This window comes from Mastigoproctus giganteus, chromosome 5 (assembly GCF_048544385.1).
Source record: "Mastigoproctus giganteus isolate SK-2022 chromosome 5, ASM4854438v1, whole genome shotgun sequence".
NCBI classification, from domain to species: Eukaryota; Metazoa; Arthropoda; class Arachnida; order Uropygi; family Thelyphonidae; genus Mastigoproctus; species Mastigoproctus giganteus.
In genome coordinates, this window is record NC_143579.1 from 201695983 (window position 1) to 201718828 (window position 22846).

The window sequence follows — 22846 nt, forward strand, 5'->3', positions numbered from 1 at the left end:
AAAAACGATTATGATTTTAAAACAAATCTGAATGTCAAAATCAGTTGTTGGCCATAACCGCTACGTTGCCACATGCAACAATGCTGGATGCAGCAACGTTCCTGCATGCAGTTCACACTTCAGTGTTGTATTAACATATTTGGAGGACAGTTGTGTTTGCTCGTTATTGTCTCAGTTATTTGCAGTTGTATTGACCCTCTTGCAGTTTGCATTGTGAAAATTACTTTATTAATACAGTAATTATGAGTGAAAAAAGGGAAAGGTCAACAAGATAGTGCATCAAAAAAACGTAAAAGGTTAACACTAGAACAAAAACTTGAAATTATAAAGAGTCACGAAGGTGGAGCATCATTTGCCAAAATAGCATGTGATAAAGGAATGAACAAGACATCAGTTAGAACTGTAATTAAAAATAAAACAAAAATTAAAGAACATGGAATACCCACTTCATCATATATGACAAAAGTGACTTTTAAACAAAAGATTTCTACTATGGATAAAGTGACCAGACCCTTAGTACTCCAATGCGGGACATCTGTGGGGAGATTTTAACCCCCTAGAAACAATATACACATATTTTTTAAATTTTTTTATATTTAAAAAAAATTCACAAATGCAAATTATAACATTTCTGAAAACTCGCTCAGCTTGGAAATGATCTCGGATTTGAGAATTTAAATACCACAGATATACACCAATAAGTGCATTCACAAGAGCTTGATGATGAAACTCTTCTGCAAATTGAGGACCAGCGAGCACACGAAGATGAAGAAAAAAAATTATGATGTCCAAGTGTCTAAAAGGGAATTTTCATTAAACGATCTTTCGATGTTATTCAGGAAGGTTGAAGATGTTTCTGATTTTCTTATGAATGCTGCTGATCCTAACGTCAAACGAAGCTCCAGAGTTTGACATGCTTATAGAAAATGCAGTTCGTTGTTATAGAGACATGCATAGTGAGAAACAGAAGAAAAAAAGTGTGTACAAACTTCATTATTGAACTTTTTTCAAAACAATAAAAAACTGTGGCGAAGGTAAAGAAAGCCCACACGAGAAGCAAGCAAAAGTTTGATAAATTTACCAGTAAAAGTACTTTGCCATAATGGCATTTGTATTGTTGCTCGCTCGGTATACATTTTTGCATGCTTCTCGTGTGGGCTTTCTCTAACTTAGCCAAAATTGTTTCTGGCTTTCAGTAATAAATATTTCTAACAATACACGTTTTCGATTTTTTGCTACCAAATAATAAATAATCAACTGCCGGTAAGGCATTACAATGTAATTAAAGGTCAGCAAGGCATACATTTGGCAAAATAAATAATCCATTGTATGTAATAATGTATTCATTAGTACAGTGCTTGCTTGGAACCAATTAACCGCATTATACAAGGTATTACAGTATTTGGATTTCAAGAAATCTTTTGAAACTGTTGCATATAATAGACTGCTGGACAAATTGGAGCAGTGTGGCATTAAGGGCAAGTTACTGCTATAGATAAAGGGATGGTTGAGTGGGAGAAGCCGGCTGTTATCAATGGACACTTCTTCGTGGACAAATATTATTCATAGAGTCCCTAAGCATTAGTGATGGACCCACTGTTCTTTTCTGAATTCATTAGTAATAATGATCAAGGTATATCAGGCTTAATGTCTGAGTTTGTAGATGACATAAAGGTTGGCAGGGTGGTTAACAGTATGCTACTGCAACAAGATGTAGAAAAATTAGGTGGTTAGTTTCAGAAATGGCAACTGAGGTTTAACATTGACAAATGCAAACTACTGCATATGGGTAGCAGTAATCCAAGATGAAACTACTGTGTAGTACTCAATTACAATCAGGGTAGTGGAAAATGAGAAAGATCTAGGGGTAATTATGCAGGAAAATGAGAAAGATCTAGGGGTAAAGATGTTGGGGCAATCAGTGCAGGTTTTGCTACAACACGATTTATAATTTTAAAACAAAACAAAAGCAGTCAGATATGAAGTTCTCTGAGCAGTGCAGACAGGCTGCCACGACAGTACATAGGGTGTTGTCAACAATATACCAGAATTTGGCTAAGGTGAAGAAAGCCCACATGAGAAGCATGCAAAAGTTCGATGAAATTTACTGGTAAAAGTACTGTTGTACTTTTACTATTTTTACTGTTGTATTGTTGCTCAATCGATAAACAGACGATGGGTGTTATTGGTCTGGAGTAGAAGTTGAATCCCACAGGAGCTTGAAACCCCTCCTGAAGTGGAGAGGGGTAACCTGACTTTTTTTCTTTAGAATCACTAATTGAATTAACTAATTGAATCACAAATAGTCCTATTGGAAGTTCTGACACTGAAAAAAAATTTTCGTAACGTAGTTTCACCGGTAAACTTTTCGAAGTTTGCCATGCTTCTCGTGCGGGCTTCCTTTACCGTTGCCTTTTTTTCCCCCCTTAATAAAAAAATTTATCCACTAGTCCACCAGTGATTCTAAAGAAAAAAGGTCAAGTTACTCCCTACACTTTGGGAGGGTTTCAATCTCCCATGGGATTCAATTTCTACTCCTGACCGATAACACCCACTGTATGTTTATTGAGCGAGCAACAATACAAATGCCATCCAAGTTTCTTGCAATGACCGACTAACTGGTTAAAATAAATTTATCAAAATAAAAAATGATATATAAAATAAAACAGAAATACAATAAGATAAAAGCGTTAAAATACATAGCTTTCGAAGCGAAGTGCCTCTTCATCAGCTAGTCAGTGAATGGTGTACTTCAGTATATATTGATGGTTACAATAGCACAAGTCAGCTGGGCATGATCATGTATCACAAGTCTGGTGTCAGTAAACCAGAAGTACATTGCGATATAATCGCAGTACATTGCAGTACGTTTGCAGTACATTCTATAATAGGGTGTAAATGTACTCCCCTCGTGCGATTCATAGTACTATTATTGGTGACTACATGTAGTGCTTCAAGCCATGAGCACTGGTGATAATCACGTGAACAGTCGACGATTTCAATATCCCGTTGGGGATCAAGATTGTGCTGCTCAACCCAATAATGTTCCGCGATTGCAGACCGTTCAAAATTAGCAGTTCACAGAGCCACCTCATGCTCAGAAACCCGACCTTTCAATCTTCTACCAGACTCACCTACATAACACACAATCCAGACACGTAATACAGTATACGGAACCACTCCATAGAAAACGAGGAACTGGTGTTTTCACCTTAGAAATAATAGATTGTGATTTCCTCCCCAGAAGTTGCACACATCGTATATGATGGAGATGCAAAATCCTAACAAGATGTTCTGATATGCCCGGATAATAGGAGATGTAGGCGGTAGAGAAATTGATTGACGCGAGGCGGTTTTAGATTTCACAACAAATTTGTGAGCTTGAAGCTCACATCTATCTAGAACATGAGGTGGATAGCCGCAATTAGGGAAGAGCTTTCAAGTTGACTATCCACCTGTCTTGTGATACATGATCAAGCCCAGCTAACTTGTGCTATTGTAACCAAATATATACTGAAGTACACCATTCACCGACTAGCTGATGAAGAGGCACTTCGCTTCGAAAGCTTCTATGTATTTTAACGCTTTTATTATATTATATTTTAACTCTTATCTTAATGTATTTTAACACTTATTTTATTTCTGTTTTATCTTATGTATATATCATTTTTTATTTTTATTTTAATAAATTTATTTTAACCAGTTAATCGGTTCTCGCAAGAAACTTGGATGATATAATGCAACCCGACGCACAAGGCCTATTTTCTAATACAAATGCCGTTACGGCAAAGTACTTTTACTGGTAAATTTATCGAACTTTTGCATGCTTCCCATGGGCTTTTTTTTTACCTTCGCCCAGAATTTTTCTAGCAGGTATAAGATAAAACAGAAATAGTCCATTGCAAAAAAAGCAGAAAAAATTCCATTGCATAAGGCAATGATCAAGTCAAATCTTGAGTACTGCATACAGCTCTGAAGTCCTCATTTTAGGAAAGAGGTAGGGTTGTTGGAGCAGGTACAGATAACGGCAATGCAAGCAGTGAGCAAAACAAGGGGGTGCTCTTACTAAGAAATACTTCAGTTCTGCATATTGCAGTGTACAGAGACTAGGTGCCTACAAGGCAATCTGATTGGGATGTTTAAGGCTTTGAATGGATTTAGCAACCTCAATGTTGATGGGATTCTTTCTCTTGCTCAGACTATGCGGGAAAGGGGTATAAATTCAAACTGAGGAAGGATGGTTGATTGTGGGAACAAACAACAAACTGATGTTGGGGGAGTGGATAGCTTGAATACAATCAAGGAAGAATTAGACAAACTTCTGGGGCATATATATACTGATATATATGTATATAGATATAGGCATATATATCAGTACAGTCAGTCCTCATATAACACAATAGTTGTGTTCCTAGAAATCCTTGCGCAATGCAAAATCGTGCAATATAAACAGGCCCTATGTGAAAAATAGGGTTAGGTGCCGACCACTCAAGATTGGACAAACATTTGTAACCAAAAAATTACCAAACAATAAATGATCGTAATAAAGCATTTACACAGTTGAAAAATGTAAAATTAATAATTTAATCATTTAAATTTAGATTCTTATCTTAAAAATAAATGAAGACAGCTTGAGGGAAAGGGTTTAAGCCCCAGAATTATAGGAGAAGTGGTGACAGGTTGTCATCGCTATCGGAACTGGGAGGTGGAGGAGATGCCGTGAGGTCTTTGGACGAAATGTGGTCACACCAGAACTACAGAGTTGTAACTCATTTTCTGTCTCTTTTTTGGGTGTTTTCATAAAAACGACGTCTAATTTCTATTGTTTCGTAATCTTCCTTCTTTCACAAAGCAGCTGCTTATATGGCTCCAAAGCAGATCGAATTGTATGAAGTGCTCTTCTGCTTCTTTCTGCATTATAATCGTTATCTTCAAGCCATTGCATACTTTTCTCAAATGAATTTAATGGCATTCAGGCATTCAACTTCGTCGTCTTCCTCATATTCCACCTGCCCTCCAGCAACAAGTTGTTGCAGTTCTTCAGTTGAAAGTTCTTCTTCATGAGGCTGAAGCAACTTTTCTAAATCTTCTTACTCCAATTCCTCAAAGCAAGCCTGCTTTGCAAGGGAACATAATGTGTTTTTAATTTAGGAAGCTCGGTTACAGGATCAAAGCCTTTGAAATCACTAATAAAATCTGGTAAAAGAGGCCACCAAACAACATGTAAGCATTGTTTGGTCACTTCGTTCCAAGCCTCCGCAATTATGTAAATTGCATTCTTTAAGTTGAATCGCTTCCAGTAGTCTAACTGTTGGTGCATTTCCGCCCAAAAATAAAAATTTGGATTTTAAGATTTTAATTATTTTGGACAATGCACCAAGTCACCCTCTAACCCTTGCTGAACTGTCACCAAACATCAAAATCCTGTTTTTACCACCTAACACATCTCTATCCAGCCATTTGACCAAGGAGTAATTGCTGCTTTTAAGTACTATTACACAAGATGCACATTAGAAGGTTAGTGAAGATCTTCCCTATCATCCACCCTCTTCTGCTGTTCCTAAAGTAAACACCCTGGGTAGTCCTTATGATCCTTTTTTAACACTCGTGGATTGGCTGCATGATAAATAACAACAGGCTTCAGTTTCAAGTCGCCACTTGCATTTACTCCTAACATAAGTCAATCTATCCTTAGCAGCCTTAAAGTTGTGCTTCCTCTCTTGAGATATGTTTGTGATGGCACTTTTTTCCAATACAGTCCGGTTTCATCAAAGTTGAAAATTTGGTCCAGTGTATAGCCCTTTTCCTCAATTAGTTTTTTCAGTATTGGCAGAAATGCCCTTGCTGCTGCTGCTGCTTCATCTGCACTTGCAGCTTCACCTGATAATTTCACATTATGGAAAGCATGTTTCCTGAAATTACTGAACCAGCCACTAATGGCAGTAAAGGGAGGCACTTCCTGAGGGTTTTCAGCTTTATTTCTGAGGTCTTCAAATATCGCCAATGCCTTTGCTTTTATCGTAAGCAAACTTGTTCCTGATCTCTTCTTTGTTTGATCTTCTATCCAAACAGATAAAAGGCGTTCCATCTCTTCCAATTCTTTGTCTTGATCTAATTGATTTTGTTACACTTTGTGTTGGTCCTTCTTTAAAGTTGCTTTTATTTTTTCTACATTCTTTCTAATTGTTCTCAGCATTCCCTCATTTAGACCTGTACCATGCACAATATCCTATGTTCTTTCATTCTGCTCAAAACGTTTCACAATTTCATATTTTTCTTCTATCAATATTGCTTTTCTTTTTCTCTCTGAAGTGTTTTCACCAGAACACTTCCTTTCCACACTTTTTTTCAAGTATTTTACTCATTTTTTTGAGAATAGAGCACAATTATAAAAAGAACAAAAATGAGTAGGCAAACTTAACATATGTAGAAATTGAATAAATAATGCAGTAAAGGCAGAAACACTATTCTCACATATTATATGCTTGCGTTTTACTAAAGCACATTTCTAGAGTTCACTACCATAAAACAATAAAAACAATTTGCAGTTTCCAGTTTATTGGGGGTTCCTGCTAGTGGAGTCTCTTAAAAAGGGGTTATCTAATTTCATTTGTGATACCTATAGCTGGAATTCTGTGGGTTTTTATATTATTCTGTGAAATGTGTTTCCCCTTCCACAAAATCATAAAAGCAAATAAATTTTCAGAATCTTTTCTTCATTTCTACTGTTGTATTCAGTTGGGGTGATTTCGCTGCATTCGACTCCCATTTCTTGTAAACACAAAGGCAAATCGTGCGTAAGCGAATTACACTCGTGTTATACGCGGCATCATTCCCCTATTTATAAATCATATATGATCGAATTCGTGTTGCGTAAACACATGTTATACGAGGACTGACTGTGTGTGTATGTGTGTGTGTGTGTGTGTGTATGTATATATATATATATATATATATACACACACACACTGATATATGGGCATATAACAGTTTTGCCTATATATATATGGATAGGCAAAATGGAAAGGGGACACACCAGTTTTGCAGATTTTTTATAACTTGCTTTCTTGCATCATTTGCCACTAATAATATATCAATTTAAACAAATTGTTAGGTATGCTGGGCTCTCTCTCTCTCTCTCTCTCTCTCTCTCTCTCTCTCTCTCTCTCTCTCTCTCTCTCTCTCTCTCTCTCTCTCTCTGTCCGTCCGTGTGTGCACATGCTTGAAGCTTTTCAAACTTGCCACACCCAAGAATCTCTATGTATCTGAATACAATGCAATAGCATATGATGCAAGAAAGCAAGCTTATGCAGCAACAAAAAAAAAAAAAAAAAAACTTCCATTTCACCCCTCCGTTCGTTCAAAATACCTGTCCAGCTGAGCCTTAAATTTATTTAGACTATCAACTTCCACAACAAGGGATGGAAGTCTGTTCCACCAACCAACTACACACTGGCTAAAGGCAAATTTCCGCACATCTATCTTTCCTCGATTTGAATTGATGCCCTCTCAGGTGATTATTCTGAGCAAGAGGAAGAATCCCATCAAGTACATTGAGCATGCTCAAACCATTGAAGGCTTTATACACCTCTCTCAGATCACCTCACTGGTGCCTAGTCTCCAGATACTGTAATTTGCAAAACTTAAGCCCTTTCTTCGTAAGAGCAACCCTTTGTTCCATTCACTAATCTTGTTGCCCTTCTCTGTACTCACTCCAGCAGCTCTACATCCTTCTTGAAATGAAGCCTCCAGACCTGTATACAGTACTCAAGGTGTGGCCTGACCACTGCCTTATACAAGGGAATAATCACCCCTCCTTATTCCTGCTAGAAAAATTCCTGTATATCATTGACAAGACACCATGAGCTACTCTTGCAGTCCATCTGCACTGCTCAGAGAACTTCATAACTGCCTGCACAATTACCCCAGTTCCTTTTCATTCTCGTAGTACCACAGAGTTGATGCGTTGCTCTGGGATTGCTGCATACAAGCAACTGTTGCTGTATACAAGTATACAAGCAGCATCTGAAACAATTGACTCCCATACACAAAATGTAGCATACGTTTATGTCCCAAAGGAAATGCCATTGGTTTTAACAAAACTTCACGGGCAAAATGAAAATATGCTAATATTACTCTTTAAATGGTGTAGTTATTGAAACCATTCTCTCTTTCACAATCTGCCTTTATTTCAGGCAATCATATTATTTATGCTATGCTCCTTTATTTATTCATCATTGAATAAAAAGATGAGAGAGTAGTAAGAATTTGTTGTGATTTTCATTAGAAAACTGATTACATCATATTAATTCAGCAGAACACAGTAAAATCTTATAAATTTGTATCCACCCACTGTAATTTAAAATGACTACTTCTTTATGTTTGTATTTTATTTATGCAAAATACTTTTTCCTGAACGATAATTTAACATTACAATTACACTCTTCTTTCAGAATGGTTTCATGGTCCCTTTTACAAAATAGTAAAATTATTCAAAAGACATGTTTATTGTTAGATAAAAAGTACATGATTGCAAAAACAAGCTGTTTTTGTTACTTCCCAATACCACAGCCCTCATACAACCTATAGATCAAGGTTTTATACAGAATTTATTTCAAGATTTTGGCAAGAGTAAAAAAGACAGTGATCAACGTTAAAAATTATAAATACAATGTGCTACTTAAAACTAAGCTGCAAGTTCAAATGAAGCAGAGTACAATTTTAAGTGACTGCATCAAGTTTTTAAATTAGCATTAGCAGAGGCATATGATTCAAGAAAACAAGCTTATATAGCATCAGTCTAAAAAAAAAAAAAAAAACCTTCCCATTTCACCCATCCATTCATTCCAAATGCTTGACTAGTTCTCAATTGAATTTACTTAAGCTTTCGACTTCAACTATGACAGATGGAAGTTTGTTCGAACTATTAACCAACCACTGGTTAAAGGTAAATTTTGCACATATATTCCATAATTGTCTTAACTCAATTTGAATTTATATCCCCTCAGGTGAATAATCTGAGCAAAAGGAAGAATCCTGTCAGCATTGAGCTTGCTCAAACCATTCAAGGCCTTATACACCTCAATTAGATCACCTTGCAGGTGCCTGGTCTCTAGACACTGCAATTTGCAGTGTCATAAGTCTTTCTTGGGAAGAGCAACCCTTTGTTCCACTCAACCTTGTTGACCTCTGTACTCATTCCAGCAGCTGTACATCCTTCTTAAAATGAGACCTCCAGACCTGTATCCATTGCCTGATACAAAAGGAACAATTACCTCCTATCCAAATTTCTGTATATCATTGACAAGACACCATGAACTACTCTTGCAGCCTGCCTGTATTGCTAAAAAAACTTCATATCTGACAACGCAATTACCCCCAGGTCCTTTTCATTCTCTACTACTTTGAGTGTAGTACCACAGAGTTGGTACGTTACTATGGGGTTACTGCTACACACGTGCAGTACTTTACATTTGTTAATGTTAAACTTCAGTTGCCACCTCTCAGCCTATCTGCTCAACCTTTCTAGATTCTGTTGCAGAAGTATACTATCATTACTGTCATTAACAAACCTGCCAAACTTCATATCGACTACAAACTTAGACATTAATCCAGATATACCATCATCAATATCATTAATACATACAGAAAACAACACTGGTCCTATCCTCGAACTCTGAGGGACTCCACTAATAACATTAGTCCACGAAGAACAGTGTCCATTTATTACTACTGTCTCCTCCCACTTCAACCATCCTTTTATCCATTGCAGCAACTTGCCTTTAATGTCGCACTGCTCCAATTTGTACAGTAGTCTTCCAACAGTATCAAAAGTTTTCTTAAAATCCAAGTATGTGATATCAAAATTATTTTTTGCATCCAGTTCCTTTGTGACCTCATTGTAGTATCCAATCAAACTGGTCAGACAAGATTTCCCCTTAAGAAACCCATGCTGTGTCTGAACTATTGCTGCTGTCTTGTCTAGGTGATTCTGTAGTGTTTCTTTAACCAGTGCCTCCATTAAATTTTCCAGAACAGAAGTTAAAATAACAGGTCGTAATTACTCTTTGTCACCCTTTGATCCCCATTTGTAAATTGGAGACATTTGCACATCTCCAGTCCATGAGGATTTTCCCCTGAGTCCAAGAAAGCTTTCATAATTATGATTAAGGGTATGCTTACTTCCTTTGATGCCTCCTTTAATATAACCGGATAGATCCCATCTATCCTAGGTGCCTTTTTTTTTAATTTCAACAATTTATCTTCCATTTTGTTCTCAGTTATTACAAAATCATTCAGCTCCCTGCTAGAATTTGATAAGCTTCTGGCATCCACTTCCCTACAGACTTCCTCGTGTGTGAATGTAGATGCAAGATGATGACAATATTCTTATATATTGATTAAATATGAATGTCCTGATAACTTGTATAATGTATTCAAGGAATACTTTTCATAAAGAGATGTGAAGGTAGTTACAAAGTACAGTAGTGTTAATAAAGTTATAACTAGAGGATGTCCTCAGGGCTCGGTGATGGGCCCCTTTGTTTGGAATATTGTCATGGATGAGTTCCTGGAGAAAACTTTTGAAGGAGTGGAATGCATAGCGTACGCTGATGACCTGGTAATGTTAGTGGAAGGAGGTTCTCGCCTGCAACTAGAGACCAGGGCAGGAAATGCTATGGCCTCGTTGCAGGATTGGAGTAATCAAAATAAATTGACAATATCTATAGAGAAAACAGTGCAAATGTTGCTGAAGGGTAAGTTAAGTGAAAATCGTCCTCCCACTGTAAGGTTGTCTGGTGGAACTGTTCGATATGTCACAGTGGTGAGGTATTTAGGTCTAATGCTTGAAGAGAGGTTATTCTTTATTGCACATGTTAAGTATCTCAAGAATAAAGTAAAATTATTGTACTCCAAGCTTAGGAGGGTCATAAGGTGTGACTGGGGGATAAGAGGACGTTCTTTGAATTTGTTGTATAATTGTGTCTTTGTCCCCATTGTAACCTATGCCTCCGGAGCTTGGGTACATCGTGTAGAAAACTCTAATTAAAAAGCATCTAATACAAGCACAGCGTTTTGTGTTGTCCATCACTAGGGCATGTCGGACCGTTTCGAATGATGCCTTGCAAGTGGTTGCAGGTAAATTGCCTGTATATTATGAAGTTTTAATGGCAGGAATGGTTTATTACACAAAGCATAATATTAGGAAAACCATTTTAAATGTGTCATCCTGTCCATTGGATAATTATGTTTATTCTCGTTCTGATATTAGAACAGAAAAGAAAAGAATAGTTTCAGAACTGATGGTGCAATGGCAGAAAAAAATGGCATGAATCTGAGAAGGGCAGGCAAACTTACTCTTTTTTTCCTATGGTAGATATTGTAAATACAAGAGTTAAACCATAGCTTCAGTTTGGAATGTGAGCTATGTTTCTGCTGACAGGACATGGGTTAGCACTCAGATTATTTGAGTTAGGGCTCAGAGACTCTGCCCTCTGTTCTTGCGGTGAGGTGGAGACTTCGAAGCATATAATGTTAGAATGTGTGCAGTATATGGATTATAGAAATCTGTTAGAAGCTTCAATTGGATCGATGGAGATGAATTGTCTAAGTGTCTTGTTCGCCACAAAAGAGAATTTTAAAAGTTTTAATCTTTATGTGGATGCAGTTTTTAAAAGAAGAGCGCGAATGCTAGAAAGTAGCCACCCGCCTCCACGAGGCAGGGATGGAAACCGCCCTCATTAAGATATGTGGTTAAAAAATTAAAACTAGACATTGTTTCTGAGGGCGGGCTAAGTGGTGTTTTAAAAATTTTAGTTTATTTTATCGATTGTTTAACAAAATTCTAATATTTGAACTATGTTGCAATTTTTCGAGGACCCAAGCCACAGATGTGCTCTTGCACCGGGAGTGGTTGGGTTATGGTATTTTGAATGGAATGTACTTTGCATTTGTCAATATTAAACTTCGGTTGCCACTTCTCAGCCCATCTACCTAACCTTTCTAGATCCTATTGCAGTAGCATTCTGTCTTTATTATCATTAAAAACTCTGCCAACCTTTGCATCATCTGCAAACTTGGACATTAAGCCGAATATACCTTCATCAATATCATTAATAAATACACAAAACAAAAACAATGGGCCCAGCACCGAACTCTGGAGACTGCCCTAATAACATTAGTACACGTAGAGCAATGTCCATTTATTACCACTGTGCCATCTCCCACTCAACCATCCCTTTATCCATTGCAGCAACTTGCCCTTAATACCATACCACTCCAATTTGTACAGCAGTATTCCGTGTGCAACAGTATCAAAAGCTTTCCTGAAATCCAAGTATATCATATCAAAATTATTTTTTGCATCCAGTTCCTTTGTAACCACATCGTAGTATCCAATTGGTCAGACATGACTTCCCTTTAACAAACCCATGCTGTGTCTGACTATTACTGCAGTCTTGTCCAGGTGATCCTGCATTATTTCTTTAACCAGTGACTCCGTTATTTTCCCCAAAACAGAAGCTAAACTAACAGGTCTATAATTATTTGTCTCCCTTTGAACCCCCTTTGTGAATTGGGGATATATTTACACATCTCCAGTTCGTGGCAACCTCTCCCTGATTGATGCTCTCATAATTAAGGCTATATAACTGGATAGATTCCATCTGCCCCTAATGCCTTTTTTTTTTTATGTTTAACTTCAACAATTTCTCCTCCACTTTTGCTCTCCACTGTTACAAAATCTTTTAGCTCCCTGTTAGAATTTATTAAACTTTTGTTCTCCCCTTCCTTACAGAATTCCTCATGTGTGAATGTAGATGCAAAAGACTCATTCAGTTTGTCAGCTATCTGAGCAGGATCTTCAACAGTCTATCCACTAACATCAAGTGGACCAATCTGATTCATACCCTTCCTTCTAGAGTTTACACAAATAAAGAAGTCTTTCTTGTTTTTCTTTGCCAAGGATTTTTTGTAATCAGCCTTTGCTTGCCTAACCTCCTTTGTGACTTGATTACAGACTAGCTTATATCTGCCATAGGCTTCTGTGTCGTCTGCTAATTTATATGCATCCTATGCATTTTTCTTCTCAGCCACGAGCCTTATTAGCTCATCTGACATCCATTTAGGCCTAAATCTTGAACAGTATTTCTCATTTGGTATGAAAAGCCTAGTAGATTCCAATATTAATTCCTTGAAGGCTTCCAATTTAGAATTCACCATCAGTTGATCCCACTGTATTGAATTTAAAAACTGCCTGAGACCACTGTAGTCAACTTTACGAAAACAAACACTTTCCTTTACCCTTAATGGTAGTTACATCTTTAAGTAAATCCCACATTAATACACTGTGATCACTGTCACCTAGTGGTTCCTTTATCTGCAAATTGTTAATGCGCGAATAATCACTTCTGATAATGAGATCAAGGGTATTACCGCCCCGCCCCTCTGGTTGCTCCTTGAACATGTGGCTGTAAAAAACAATAAATCAACAAAAGTCTTGCTACCATACAAGTGACCAACCCATAAGTTCCAGTCAATATTTAGGAAGTTAAAATCCCCATTACAAGACATTCTGATTTACTGGTCCACTATTTCTCTGCACAACTGTTCATGGTACTCATCAGAATCATTAGGCCTATAACATACCCCTATTCTCATTTTCCCTTTTCCAGCATTTGCACACCAAACTGACTCAACATTGCACTGTTCACCCATATCAACTGGATGCACTTGCTTCGATTTTGTGTTTCTTAACTAACAGCATAACCCCTCCTCCCTCCTACCCTGTCTATACTTTTTGAATACATTGTATTCCCCAAATTCCAATTCTACGCTGCTTATATCTGTGTGACACCATGTCTCTGATATCTCAGCGATATCTGCCTTTGATGCCTCGATCAGCACTTCAAATTCATTTACTATACTTCTAGCATTGGTGTACATGTAAGTATACATGCACCTGTTCTTACTCTTAGTTACCCTAGCACAGTCCATGTATTTATATACCTCTTCCATGATGACTCCCAGTAGCTCTTGAAATCCCCAGCAACTTGCTGCTCTCTATGCTACTGCTCCTTACAATAGAAGCAGTGCAAGAATCATTTTTGCCCCTGCCTGCGGCTACTGTCAATCTTTTCATCTGTGAATCCACCCGCCAAGCTAGCAGTTTTCTGATCCACCTAATACTGCCTCAATATCAAATATTCTTGCATCCTTTCTATTTAAATGTATCCCATCCCTGTAGAAGCAGTCTTGCCCTATGAGCCTTACACAATATCTCCAGGGCCAAACTAATTGACAAGGCTCTCATCATATACTCCCTTCTATCGTGTCTGTGCAGAATTGCAGACACTTTCAAATTCAACCCTAGCTCGCAACTTCTTTTCAGCATTGACCTGTACTTGTTAATTAAATCTGCAGATCTCTTACTCTTAAGGTCATTAGTGTGCCAACATGTACAACAATATCACCTTTTGTGCACTTAAAAGATATCTGCTCAACTACGGCATCAACTTTTGCCCCTTGCAGACATACTCGAGTCCTGTTCCACCTGTCCTTTTTGCATAAAATATTCCCGTCTCCCTGACAATAGAGTCACCAAAAATAATTAGTTCCTGTGGGACCAGTGCATTCTGCCTTGGAGATTGCTGCTGTATTGCCTGATACATAGAGGTGAGCTCTGGTGTTGAGTTGGGCAGCTGTGAGCTTGATGGGCCCTTGTATTAATTTCCTCGAGGACATCTTGAATAAACCAAGATTAATTTACTCATACATGAATCATTTTTTTCCAGCATCAGTCACGATTTCCAATTGATACACTGTAGAAAGCACCAAAGTGGTTTGAGAATGAATGGGGAATCTGTTCTCCCTGTAGGCAACACAAAAACCAGATAGCACAAATATAAAATCTCAGGATGTAACAGAAGACAGGATCTTGTGAAGCTCCCTTATGGCAGCGGACTGTTGAACACTGGAATTTTGCCTCGCAATGTGGTAAAAGCAGTTGACCTGACTATATATAAAGCTAAAATGGGCAATTACATAGTAAGAATAGGAATAGTATTAACTTTTCTTTTTTCTTCTTCTTCTTTTTTTTAAATTTATTTTTGGCTGATGCAAAAACAGTTCACTACCCTGCATAATTCGACCTTGCTAATATTAAATACAATGCAACCTGGATGGATCATGGATTTTAAGCTTGTTGTTTTTAGTTTTAAGGAGCATTGGCAACTAAGGCCATATTGCTCCAGGGATATGCGGTGGTCATTCCCTGACCTTTCCGCATCCTCCATATTTGGTGGTCATGGGCTCAAACCCCGGTCTAATCAAGAAGCGTGTGCTATGCACTGCCGCTCCTGCCCACTTGACTATGGAGGTGCCTTGGGTTTTAAGCAACAACTTCAATACCCACATTATAAGCAATGCATTTTACAGCCGAAATTTACCTTTTTCTTTTTCTTTTCAACATAAATACACTTTATTTACTAATATTTTATGAGTATACAGCCTAAAAGACAAAGTATTAAAGGTTATATCATTCCCTTTATGCATCCTTTCTGAAATAGTCACATAATTTAGTTTTCCGACACTGATGGCAGCAATTTTTCAGTACGTAATTCTTAATTGTGGTCATTCAGTTTGTCATGAGGCTTAATTTTCTGGAAGATTTGCACTTTGTAAGCAAGTTTCAATCTCTTGTGAACCACTCTGTGCAATGTTTCTGCAGGTAATTGCAGCTGCAGGCTTGCCCAGCAGATAGATTTTGTAGGACTTCGGGTAAAAAAAAAACTCACTCAATTTACGAAACTTTATCTATAGATAAAAAAAAAAGTAAACTGCAGGATGGAAGCCTCTTCAACAATTCATGCTGAGGGGAAATGGACCATAATCTGCCATGCTGGTCCGGTGCGGGTTGGCACATCAATCGTATCTAGCAGTCGGGAGCTTGAACCCCGGTCTACTCAAAGAGCGTGTGCTACTGCGCTCCTGCTCCTAACCACTTGGTACAGATACACTATGCCTATCTGCTCCTTTCTGGTGTAAAACACTGTCAGTTTCTTGAAACTGTTTCAACCACCACCTCTCATTAACTGTTCTGTAGGTAGATCTGGAATTCCCACTCAACACATCTCTTTACAATCACTAGAGATTTGGTATCCCAACACACACACACACACACACACACACACACACACACACACACACACACACACACAGTGCTTTCTCCTCATGCACTCTCGCCAGTTTAATGCTGTACTGTCACGATGCTTGCTGGGATCAAGGCTGCCAACCGCATGAGAAAAAGCTCATTGGTTTGATAACTGCAGAAAACGATTTTAAGATACCTATTTACAATAAAATTTTAATTGTGCTTCATAATCAAGTAAATAATTTATAGACAATCTGTATAAACACAAAAAAACTTAAAATGCAAATTTTGTCTACCTCATGGAATTGTTTTAACTATAAATAGATTAAAACAATCTATGTGTATGCAAAAACTTTTGCAAATGCATTAAAACTGTTTTTAACACAGTTAATTTCTCTCTTAATGGGCAGAGGGCAATGCTTAATGCCAACAATCATCCTGTTCTAAAGACATTTATATACACAATATTATGGGTGATTATTAGAAAACCATCCCTACTACAGCTGAAATTATGAAAATTAATTTTCTTACATATATTTATCAAGTGCACAAGCAAAATTCCTTCAGAAAATAAATGTACATTAAGTTCAGGACAATTTTTTTTTTCACTGCTAAGTATCGCTATTTATTCTCTCACTCTGTCTTACTGACAGTTAACTAGCAGGAAAAAAAGGCATGGAAAGTTACAGAGCAATAAAAAGTACTGAAGCCTATAACAGCTACAAATTGATCTTTAATAATGCCACTGAAAACGTTAGGCTGGAAAAGGAAGATTATGAAAAATCACTGGCAAAGAGGGAGGATAAGGAATTCTTCACATATATAAATGCAAAGAAGAGAAGGACAAACCAGACTGGACCCTTATGTAATGGACGTGGGATACTATTAGATACCTCAGCTGAAATTTCACATGAACCAAACAGTTACCTTTGCATCGATATTTACAGAAGAAAAATCCTTCAGGTCAATGAGAAATTCTGGGAGTTAAGTTGGGAAAAAAAAAATGTAATTAATGATTTTGAAATTTCACATGTTTATTTAATGAAAAAAACTTTCTAACCTACAAGCTAGTAAGGCTCCTGGGGTTAATAGCATTTCCCCAACAATTTTAAGGAGGCGGCAAGTGAACGTATTGAACCATTGAGGCTAATTATGAGAGCATCACTGGACTCGGGAGTGATTCCATTGGACTGGAAAAGTGTATCTCCAATATTTAAGGGTGGTTCTAAGTGAAGTAGAAAATTACTTGCAAGTCAGTCTAATTTAGTAGCAGGAAAAATCAGGGAGACAGTGATCAAAAGTGAAATTCAGGATCATTTAGATATAAATAGAATTTTGAAGCATACTCAGCATGGTTTTGTAAAGGGAAAATCATGTTTAACTAATCTGGTTCGCTATTTTGACAGGGTCACTCAAGAGCTGAACTTAGAGAATAATTCAGACGTTGTTTATTTGGATTTCAACAAAGCATTTGACTCAGTCCCACATGAGCAGTTACTTTATAAGCTGGAACAGGTTGGAATCACAGGGAAAATCCTTAGATGGATAGCAGGGTGGCTTTGGGTCAGGAGGCAGAGGGTTGTGATAAACGACTATTCCACAGATTGGGTTGATGTAAGAAGTGGGGGGTTCCCCAAAGTTCAGTTCTAGGACCATTGTTGTTTTTGATTTTCATAAATGAAATCGATGAAGGGATAGAGAACATTATGTCTAAATTTGCAGTGATGTAAAGATTGGTAGAGTAGTTAATGATTGCCGCCAAGCAGAGCTTCTTCAGAATGACCTAGATAGACTTCAGGGATGGTCAGAAAAATGGTAGCTATGCTTTAATCCAGCAAAATGTAAGGTATTGCACCTGGGGAACAGTAACCGCAAAATAACTTATACACTTGGCAGAGTTGAACTAAAGCTGGTAGTGGAGAAAAGGGACTTTGGTATTATGATACGGTCAGATATGAAGTTCTCCAAGCATTGTAGACTGGTTGCAAGGGTGGCCCATGGTGTCCTATTGATGAATTATTGAACAATTGCTAGTACAGATAAGGATGTCATAATCCCATTATATAAGGCTATTGTTAGACCACACTTGGAATACTGTGTTCAAGTATGGAGACCGCACCTAAAAAAGAGACATTGCTCTTCTTGAAAGGGTCCAAAGACAGGTCTGTCTGGTGAGACTGGCAAAAGGGTGCCCATATAAGGAAAGAATTAAACATGTGGGTTGCAGAGCTTGGAAACTAGGCACCTTAGAGGGGACTTGATTGAGGTGTTAAGGCTCTGAGAGGCATAAGCAAAATGAATAAGGACAAAATTTTCAGTTATAAATGATTCTGGAAGCCTAACTTCAAGTTATGAAGGGAGTTGTTTAGACTAGATTGCAGGAAGTTTTATTTTAGCCAGAGAATTATAAATTACTGGAATAAGTTACCTACATGGGGTGGTAAAGGCTAACAGTCTGGGGAAATTCAAAGGTCAGTTGGATCCTTTCTCCTTTTTTCTTATTAATTTTTATTAAAAAAAGAAACTTTTTCTCTTATTAATTTTTATTTAAAAGAAACCCTGGGGGGAAATAAGGTTTTTTTTTTTTTTTTTTTGGCTGATGCTATATAAGCTTGCTTTCTTGCATCATGTACTTTTGCTAATGCTATTATTATTTTATGTATTTTTTGTTATTTTATTATTATTTTCTTTTTTCTATTTTTTTTTTTTTTTTTGCTGGTGCAGCATAAGCCATAGGCTTCCTTGCACCATCTGGCCATTACTAATACTAACTTAGTTCTATACTGTCTCCTGTGATTTTTATACAAAATTGGCTGGGTTATAAATATACACTGACAATACAAAGTTTACACGAATTCTTGTAAAGGAAAAATGCACAATAAATTTATCATAACTTAAAACTGCTACATAAAAGTAAACAATTACACATTTAGGATATGTGCTTATAATTATATACATTGTCAGCTTTCTGCAAACCACAGCTGACAATAATTAGTTTTAATCATTCACACAGAAACACTTCTGGGATATGACTGTGCTTACCTCTATGTGGTAGTGAGAGTATGAGCTTCAGAATGCATTTGATTTCAGTCAGAGAGAATTAAAAGTTGTGGGTTTTAAAGAAGACCACTGCTTTTGTTTAAAATACTAAGTGTTTTTAAGGACAGAAGTTTAGAAATACACACACCAAACAAAAAATCAATTACTTGTGAGCATATAACAGGTTAGTCTATTAGTAATTACCATATGGTGCAAGGAAGCTACATGGGCTTTTGCTGCACTGAAAAAAATAAACGTAAAAAGTACATAAGAAAATAAACATATTAGGCTTCCCTCCTCGCATAGATAACTATCCAGTTGACCTTTGAATTTCTTCAAACTGACAGCCTTAACTACCTATGGAGGCAACTTGTTCCAGCAATCAGCAACTCATTATCTAAAAGAAAACTTTCTACGATCTAGTCTAAATCTCTTCCCTGCAATTTAAATATAGCCCTAGTTCTGAAACATTTTGCATTCATTCATTTTACTAACCCCTCTCAGAGCCTTATAAACATCAATTAGGTCTCATCTAAGGTGACTGTTTGCCAAGCTCTGATACCAGATAATCAGTATTCTCTCATACGGTTGCCCTCTTTGCCAATGTTACCATGAAAGTTGCCCATCTTCGGACTTTTTCAAAAGGCTCAATGTCTTTTTTTCAGATGAGGTCTCCATAACTGGACACAATATCCCAAGTACAGTTGTACAATTGCCTTATACAGGGGGATTATGACCTCCCAATTTCTATAGGGAGATCATAATCTTTCAATATTGTTCGATAAATTATTGATAGGACACCATAGATTTTCCCAGCCAACTGTTTACACTACTCAGAGAACTTATATCTACCCAAATCATAACTTCCAGATCCATTCCTTCCTCTATTTTTTTTTAATTCAACCCCACCAAAAGTATTTTGGAGTTGATATTCCCTAAGTGTAAGTAAGACCTTTCATTTTATTGCATTAAAACATAGCACTCACTTTTCTGGCCATTCTTGAAACCTGTTCAAGTCATACTGAAGCAGCTCTGCTTTGCACTGATCATTAACAACTCTGCCAATCTTTACATTTGCAAATTTTGATATCACATCCACTATCCCTTCATCAATGTCGTTTATGAAATTCAGAAACAACAGTGGCCTAAGAACTGATCCTTGGGGGAACCCATTTCTGATGTTACACCAATCCAAAGGACATCCATTAACTCCAACCCTCTGCCCTGTAGCTACCGTACAATCCACCTTAGGAGTTTTCTAGCATTACCAAAGACATTCCACCTTACACAGTAATCTCTCACAAAGGAATGAGTTAAAATGCCTTGCTAAAACCCATAAAACTATGAAGAAATTGTTCACTACATCCATTCACCATTCATAAGTAACTGTGTCAAAATAGCTTACCAGGTTAGTTAAACAATTTTCCCTTAACAAAACCATGTTGCATGCTTTTCAGAACCATTTTTATCTAAATGTACAGAATTGCACTCTTAATACTGCCTCCAAGATTTTCCTTACCAGTGAACTAACCAGGTTTGCTGGTTACTCGCCTCCCTCTTAGAACTACCTTTATATATTGGTGATACATTGGCACTTTTCCAAAACAGAGAAATCTCTCAAGTACAATGATGCCCTTATAATTAACCTCGATGATTCAATGCACTCTCTGGCCACCTAACTCAAAATTACTTGCCTTTAGGCTTACTTGTTTCTTGCTAATTTCATCTGCCTCAGCCTCACTCGCACAGCCTCTCCTCATCTTGAAATACATATTCAATTCATCAGCAGGGTTATAGAAGACTTTGACACCAAGTACAAAAGTATAACAGCTGTGGCTGAAAAAACAAGGTTTCCATCAGGAAAGATGGGGAAGAGGACAGAAAAGATGCTATTGAGGGCAATAGCATCTTTTGCTATTGACAGCATTGTCAATAGCAAGGAGTGACAGCATTTGCCAGGTCTAAATGACCTGGTTAACAAAGTAGCTGAATTTGCTGGTATTTCAGAAAGAACAGTAATAAGTTTTTAAAGATGATACGAGTCAGAAATCAGCAGCAGAATTGTGGTACAAACCGTCTGTGCAATGTGATTGGTTGGAGACAAATAGTGCATAAAAAAAAAAAAAAAAACACAAGATCTCCAAACAGTACAAGAACTTCATCAACCAATTTCTTAGAGAATCTGCAAAGAGAATTGCATAAAATGGAAACTTGTAATAGGGTTCCCCAGAAATTGGGCTACCCCTGCCCACTGCAGTACAAATTAGTGAAGTTAATATTTATTAAGGTTGCAAAATAAAATTTTCCAAAGGACTTCAGGTGAGAATCAGCACATTTGATAACCCAACTGATTTTGCTGATGAACTGAACAAATTTGAACTTTGAACAACCAAACTTTGCATTGATCTTTACAGCTGAAGCCTAAAGATCAATGCCTAAAGGCAAATACAGCTCTTGGTATTCATCGCATATACCCAGTAATTAAGGGATGTGGCAAGAGAGTGCACTGAACCATTAAGGTTAATTATGAGTACACTGTTGAATTCAGGAGAGACTTGACAAAGGGCAATGTATCACAATACATAAAGGTGATTCTAAGATCAAGTGGCCAACTACAGACTGATCAGTCCAATTTCAGTGGTAGGAAAAATAATGGAGGCAATGATAAAAAATGCAACATAGAGCCATTTAGATAAAAATGGAAGGCTACACAAGAGTTTTAAGGGAAAATCATGTTTAACTAATCTGGTTGGCTATTTGGAAAATAATGGAAAATAATTTTAACATTGCTTAGTTTGATTTTAACAAAGCATTTGACCTAGTCCCTCATGAGAGGCTACTGTATAAACTAGAACATGCCAGAATCATGGGTAAGATTTTATGATAGATCGCTGTAGCTGCAGTACTGGAAGCAGAGGATTGTGATTAATGGTTACTCTTCAGTTTGGCAAAACATAAGTTGTGCTCCAAGGATCCAGTTCTTGGACCTACTGTCTCTGATTTTCACAAATGACATTGGCAAAAGGATGGAAGGCATGATGTCAAAATTTACAGATGTGAAGATCGGGAGAGTGATTAATGACCATCACCAAGCAGCACTCCTTCAGAATGACTTGGATAGACTGTATGGATGATTAGAAGTGTCAGCTATGTTTTAATGCAGCAAAATGCACTTGAAGAATGGCAAACCCAAAATAGTTCATACACTTGATGCAGTTGAATTAAAAAGGACTAGAGGAAAAAAGGATGGGGATTTATGAGATAGGTGGATGTGATGTTCTCAAAGCACTGCACTCAGGCAGCAAGGAAGGCCCATATCAATGATTTATCAAACATATACTTGGTAGAGATACAGTGGAATAATCCTGCAGCATGAAGCAATTGTAAGACAACACTTAAAATACAGACACTGAGCTCTTAGGGAGTGTTAAGATGGGCAACCCACTTGGCAAGATCTGCAAAAGGGCCCCTGGTATAAGGAAATACTTTGAATAAGTGGACAACAAAGCTTGACAACCAGGTGTCTTTAAGGAGACCTGATTGAGGCCTGTAAGGCTCAGAGGGGATAGTAAAATGAAAAAAGGTGAAATTTTCACTGTTATAAATTATTCCATAACTGGAAAGTCAAATTAAAATTACTGGGAAAGAGATTCTTTG

General features: G+C 37.3%; 1 protein-coding gene across 1 annotated transcript in view; it reads right to left on the minus strand.

Annotated features, from left to right (window-relative positions):
- Window positions 1-22846, minus strand: part of LOC150086009 (calcium-transporting ATPase sarcoplasmic/endoplasmic reticulum type-like) — a 516950-nt gene that overhangs the window by 260967 nt on the left and 233137 nt on the right.